Here is a 6,167-nt window from a genome sequence, read left to right on the forward strand (position 1 = left end):
GCGTTCAATTGTTAACGATAAATGGAAGCGAAGCGGTGGTCGTCCTTAGGTCTCCGCTGGCCGAGAGGATAACGCTGTGGTTTGGACACCTGAGAACCAGGGTTCGAGCCTCGCGCTAACATGTCATGTATATCGTTCTGTGTAATGCAACTAACCCTAACCCACTGACCGACTGTGCAATGTATGCAAATAACCCTAACTAATTGTGAGATCCGTGTCACTAACCCAAATTGCCTGTGCAACTAACCCTAACTGTAACGCGCTCAGTCCCTGCGACATTAACAAGTGTAAACTTTCTTTCTTTTGACATTGCAACTATTCGCGGTAGCATCTTGCATGCACACAACTCCGTGTACTTTTTTGCAGCTCAAGAACGAGAAACGATCGTGAATGATGAAGCGACGGGTATTACCAGCAAACCTGATTGCCCCGCTGGCTCAGGGTGACGACCAGGACGTTGAAGAGCGAAGATCTACGGTTCGAGACCCGCCAGAAGCTGTCGACCAATACACGTCACGACGCGCAACATGTCTAAATGAATAAAGAAATCTTTCCTCACTTAATTATTTGAGGGGATTTTTTTTTTGTGTCAAGAACGGGGGGGGGGGGGGGGGGGGACGTGAAACCAGTCCAGCGTTTATAGTGTACAATGCATTAATTCGCCAGTTTCTGCAGCATCAGCAAATCTAAATGAATGCTTTCTCTCCAAAGACGTTTGTCATTCAACTTCCAACAAATTTGATGCTCGTGTCCGACTGCCAATATACAGAAAAGTCAAATCATGATTTCTAGTTTACTTGTGATGAAGCGCACCGTTCATCTCTGTTCGGAACGTTTGTCATACACTGGTTGACCAAAGTGGACAAGCTGGATGATCTCGTGCAAATGCAACGTTCCAGTTATTCAAAGGTATTTGACGTTAAGACGGTTACAAATGGTGTCAAGGTCATTTTTCTGCCTTTTGCGTTTCCTGTTGGCTATGGGCGGCAGGAAAAGTGCATTTTTCTTCTCAGATTAAAGGCAAATTGTCACCAGGAACAAATGAGAATGCAAAATAAAGCGCGTCTGCAATTCTATCGACAATCTCGATGCCTTGGATCACATTTTAGGCCTTAATTAAATTCTTTTTAATCACGTGCAGAAGGATCATAACGCCCCGTCGCTATGAACGCTTGGTCACCACAAACCGTTTATCTTCACGAGGGTCGCGGGCATGCGGGAATCTCGTCTGCCGCCGTCGTCGTTGGCGACATCCTGAATCGGCTGCAAGCCATTGTCAGGACACACAAACAATCTTTCAGATGATGGAGCACGTTTCAAGTTTGACTTGTCTTTAAGGTGCTTTTATTTTTTTTCCTCAAAGGCCTGATTGTCAAGAAATTTTAAGAACATGTTCTCCCTCGCCAAAGTTTAAAGTAGACCACTTGATATCACTTCACATTTTAATCAAAGTACACAGGCACAAAGAGAAAACGGGAGCTTGACAATTTGCATACAAACATGTCCACATACAATATTTCAGTCCGTTTTGGCCCCAAGCATTCATGTCCTGACGGGGCGGGTCTGGCCGCAGCCACCATTTCCGGCCTCCTTCCAAGCCCGCAGCGTGGACACGACGGTGGTGGAGAATATTGTCATTGGCTGGGACGTGGGAGCTGAGAATGGTGGCTGCAACCACACGCGCGCGCGGCTCGGACAGGAAAAGAAACCCCTTCATGCAGTTAGTGTTGGTCAGTGCACACCCAGTGAGTTAGTGACCGAGCGGAGACAAACACACCAAAGGAAGAACAAAAAAAAAAATACAATCGCTGCAGAATTGGCACTTTGCTCTCCACGTGCCGCCGTCGCATCTGCACCTCTCGTCTGGGAACGCTACGGAGAAAAGACTCGTCTTACGATGCGTTGGCATCTAAAAAAGCGAGCTGTACATCTTGCAATCGTTCCTCTACCTCTGATCGCAGCCCGCAAGAACGATGGGCATCATGTGCCACTTGAGGACCCGCCTTCCATTTTGTGACCTTTCACCAGCTCCTTCACCACCTTGCAAAACAAGCACATTGATGCACATTACTTAGGAGCTTCAGCTTTTTTTTTTTATTCATTTTTCAAGACGAGTGTTCAGAACCATGTTCAGGTTCTCCACGATGCCTCCCATCCCAACCGGCGTCCTCGTCACCCTGCAAATAAATAAGACAGTTCTTCCGTCGACCGAGTGCGGGTCGCTTTATTGGTCAATGTACTCCTCACCTTGGTCCAACTTGCTCTTGGTGGCGCCGGTCCGGTCGGGGGCCTCCACAATCCTGAAGCTAACAAACTCCTTCCTCAAAGCCTCCCGACACGAAAGCAAAGTGACTTCCCCAAACCAAAAGCCGCTCTGGATCCAGACAAGCCAAACAACGAGCTGACCGTCGCCAACATTTCTTGCCAAAAGCACTCAAGCGACACGAGTCCAACCATCGGCTCGAAAAACACACTCCATACCTGCCCTCATCACCGTCAGACCTTTCCGAGCACAAAACAACAACAACGAACTTCCCTCGCTACACTCAACCAAGGCAAAGCACAAAGCTCGCTACACTGCCCCCTCCTGGTCACCATTTGCAAGCACCCCTCAGACACATTCCACTTGATTCTTCATTTGTGGGCCGACTCCTTTTCCTCAGCCAGCTCCATCTCGGTCCTGCAAGCCAAAATGAACAATTAGTGACGCCGTTTGCATATTAAATGGGCCAAAATTTGGTGACCTCCATTCGGCAGGCTCCAGACGACCTTTTTTAGTGACCTTTGTCCAGCCTTTCCTCTTCCACCCTACGAAACAAGCACACAAATTTCATCCCGGTGCTTTTGTCCTTCTTACGCTGCCGTGGCTCCGCCTGCATCCTGCAACAAGTCAAGTGCATTTGCAATCGTTCTATTTCACAAGAGACTCTTGAAAAGAGGCCATTTGAGCAGGCTTGGCGGAAGAAACCTGGAAAAATGACCGGAGCGCGAGGGACCCATCCCCTTCCGGGATGAGCGGGCTGCAACGGAGACGGCAACATGATACAATGTCGAGCAAAACAGACTCCATTTCGGGAATCCAATCATTGCACGGAGACTCCACACAAGCAGTTCTTCTTCGAGACCTGGACCTGTCAAACGAGGCCAAAACATCCAAGGAAGGTGGCGGGCGAGTCAGCGACCTGATTGGAGTGTCAACTTTGTGGCGTACCCTCGCCCGTCCTGTCATCTCGTCCGCCCTGCAAAAGGCAGAATGTGCAATTCGTGGCGTGCCGCTCACTGGATTGTGCACGTGTAAAATTTTAATCGGCATCCGGTGGTTCTCAGCGCCTCTCGGACCATCCCGCGCCGACGCCGCCTTACGACAACCTGGCGAGGGGGGGGGGGGGGGGGGGACAAGTCCAAGAGTGACGGCTTTTATTCTAAGTGACTGTCAATCAAATCCATGTCATGCACAAGTCATCGGCAAGCTCAAGACGGAATACCAGGAGCTGTTCGGCCCGCCTCCCGCCACTTGTGGATATACTCGTGACCCTGGTCCAGGTCCTCTTGATGCCCCTCTGCTAATCCGGTGGCTCCACAATCCTGAAAAACAGAGAGAGAGAGGAGAGGATTGATTTGTGTCGAGCAATATGATGGAGTTGGCCATCAAAGTCTACACTGCACACTCCGGCTTTCAATTGCCATCGTCTCACAAGAAAACAACTGCTCTGGATCCAGACAACGAGCGACCATCTCGAGTCCAACAACAATCCGCTCTCCAAACACCTTCGACACCTGCCCTCGTTTCAAGACAACTTTGCCAGCACGGCACACAATTGGCATCCACAACCAAAGTCAACCAAGGCGCACCCCAGAGCTCAACACTCTACCCGGTCCTGTTCACTTGTTGCCCACACAAGGTGGACTTTGGCGTGGCGCTTGATTCTCCACTTGACGCCGAATCGCTCCTTTTACTCATGCCAGTCGGCTCCTCTTCCAGCCTGCAAAACACAGACGCGCCGTTACTTGTGCCCCACTACCTTTATTTTATTACACAGTATGGCAAAGATGGAGAGGAACAAAAAAATAATAATAAAAAAATCACTTTAGACAAGAGCAGATATTCTCGTGAATTCAGTGTCCAGAAATGCCACGCGCAAGCTGAAACTTGACGGCAATTTATTTTCCCCTGGTCCGCGGTCCTCCCGCTTGCTTTGTATTGAAGGCTGCCGCGTTCATTTTTAGCTCTGCAGAGAAACAAGAGAAATTAAGTTGATATCCCGACACGTTCAGTTAGGATGACAAATACAAACTCGATCGGCGCTTGCTAAAGAAAATGCACGGTTGAAAGCCGTTGAGATAATGCATAATATTTATGACAGCAAATACGTTTTGGTGGCCGACTTTAGCGAAAAACCATCAAACCAAATGTGTAAATCTCCAAAAACACTTTTAAACGGTACTTTGACTCTTCAATTTAGCGCGACACGTGCACAATAAGTCGGGACAAACTCACCTCAAATTGGACAGATGATCCACAAACGGAGTCGAGTTACAAGTTGGGCTTTGTGGTCCAAATCGGATCAAAGTGTCCCCGACCGAAAATTGGAGAAATGAACGGTTGCGAGGTACGCGTTGGTCATAAATAAACTGGCAGAATAAAGTCGCAATTTTTGATTGCAGTTGGCGCAAAAAAGGTTTTTAATGTGAAGTATTGACAACCGTCGTCAAGGATTAGACAAAAAATCACATTCATAAGTTTGCAAAAAAAAAAGACTCAAGGAAATTAATTACACATCTGAGAATAAATACTTAAGCCCATGATTAAAAAAAAAAGTTACAAATGCAATTGCCTCCTTCAGATGAGTTGAGGGGACAAAACGGTATTTTTATTTTTTACCATGACAGTAAACGTCACGAGACCAGAGAAGGAAGTCAAAAATAAAAAAAGGTTGTTTATAGCACCTGAAATATAATGCATCATATGTAATACAGAACAACAATTAGTCAAAAAAAACAGTTCACTTCCCAAGAACAAAGCCATGAAATGTGTAATTTACCACACTTAAGACACAAAGCAAAAAGAGCTGGCCAGCATTAAAAACAAACAAAAACATTTGGAAAGCGCTGCAAGGAATGGAGAGCACAATGCGCAAAATCAAGCAAAGGGAAGTGGATTGTGACGTGCTGTGCTCAAGTGCGCAAATCGTGCAAGAAGCAAAATGGCAAACAAACTACAAACATTTGCTCGTGTGTTCACTTAGCTGAGGACGGTCACGCGGTCCGACGCCATCTTGCCACGTCTGCGCCTGTAGTTGATTTGCTTTGTCCACACCTGGCTCCAATCGACCTGCAGGCAAATTGTCCAAGGTGCACATCAGAGCTATGTTATTAAATGCCACTATAAAATATAAAAAAACAAAACAACGTCTGAAAGCGCGGCACCAAACAAAGAGAATAATGTGCAAAATCAAACAAAAGGAAGTATATTGTGACGTGCTGTGCTCAAACGCAGTCGCGTCCCTCAAGTGTGCAAATCGTGCAAGAAGCGGAATGGCAAACAAACGACAAACATTTGCTCGTGTGTTCACTTAGCTGAGGACGGTCACGCCATCTTGCCGCGTCTGAGGCCCCGTACTGGATGATTCGCTTCGTCCACACCTGGCGCCAATTGACGTGCAGGCCCGACGTCACGTCCGCCCAAATTGACAAGTATGCGCCCCAGGGCTATATCATAAAATGCTCCTATCAACAATAAATAACAAAAACATTTGAAAGCGCGTCACGAAACAAAGAGCACAACGTGCTAAATCAAGCAAAAGGAAGTGAATTGTGACGTGTTGTGCTCAAACCTCAAACGCAGTTTCGTTCCTGAAGTCCGCTAACCGTGCAAGTAGGAAAATGGAATCGTCAGAAACGGCGACAAACGACAAACATTTGCTCGTGTGTTCACTTAGCTGAGGACGGTCGCGCGGCCCGACGCCATCTTGCCGCATCTGCGGCCGGCACTTAATGATTCGCTTCGTCCACACCTGGCTCCAATTGACCTACAGGCCTGACGTCACGTCCGCCCAAATTGACCTGTCGGCCTGACGTCACGTCCGCCCAAACTGACCTGTCGGCCTGACGTCACGTCCCCCAATTCAAGCCAACATCCTTCTGCCCTTTTCAACGGCATATTGCAC

At 47.7% G+C, this 6,167-nt stretch overlaps 1 long non-coding RNA gene across 6 annotated transcripts; it reads right to left on the reverse strand.

The window, feature by feature from the left end:
* Window positions 1-1,428: 1,428 nt before the first annotated feature.
* Window positions 1,429-5,950, reverse strand: LOC148321434 (uncharacterized). 6 transcript variants are annotated; one of them, XR_015839391.1, is made up of 9 exons: window positions 5,835-5,950; window positions 5,579-5,727; window positions 4,088-5,332; window positions 3,486-3,983; window positions 2,745-3,358; window positions 2,248-2,680; window positions 2,126-2,177; window positions 1,950-2,040; window positions 1,429-1,872 (listed from the first exon to the last, which is right to left on the reverse strand). It is a non-coding gene; the product is annotated as an uncharacterized LOC148321434 (long non-coding RNA). The 6 variants fall into 6 exon arrangements; XR_015839392.1 differs by having other exon boundaries at window positions 4,088-4,229; window positions 4,499-5,727; XR_015839395.1 differs by having other exon boundaries at window positions 2,783-2,880; window positions 2,969-3,358; window positions 4,088-5,727.
* Window positions 5,951-6,167: the final 217 nt, after the last annotated feature.

The sequence above is a fragment of the Idiotropiscis lumnitzeri genome, chromosome 16 (genome assembly GCF_059441095.1).
Source record: "Idiotropiscis lumnitzeri isolate Australia: NSW breed Sydney's pygmy pipehorse chromosome 16, RoL_Ilum_1.0, whole genome shotgun sequence".
Classification (NCBI taxonomy): domain Eukaryota; kingdom Metazoa; phylum Chordata; class Actinopteri; order Syngnathiformes; family Syngnathidae; genus Idiotropiscis; species Idiotropiscis lumnitzeri.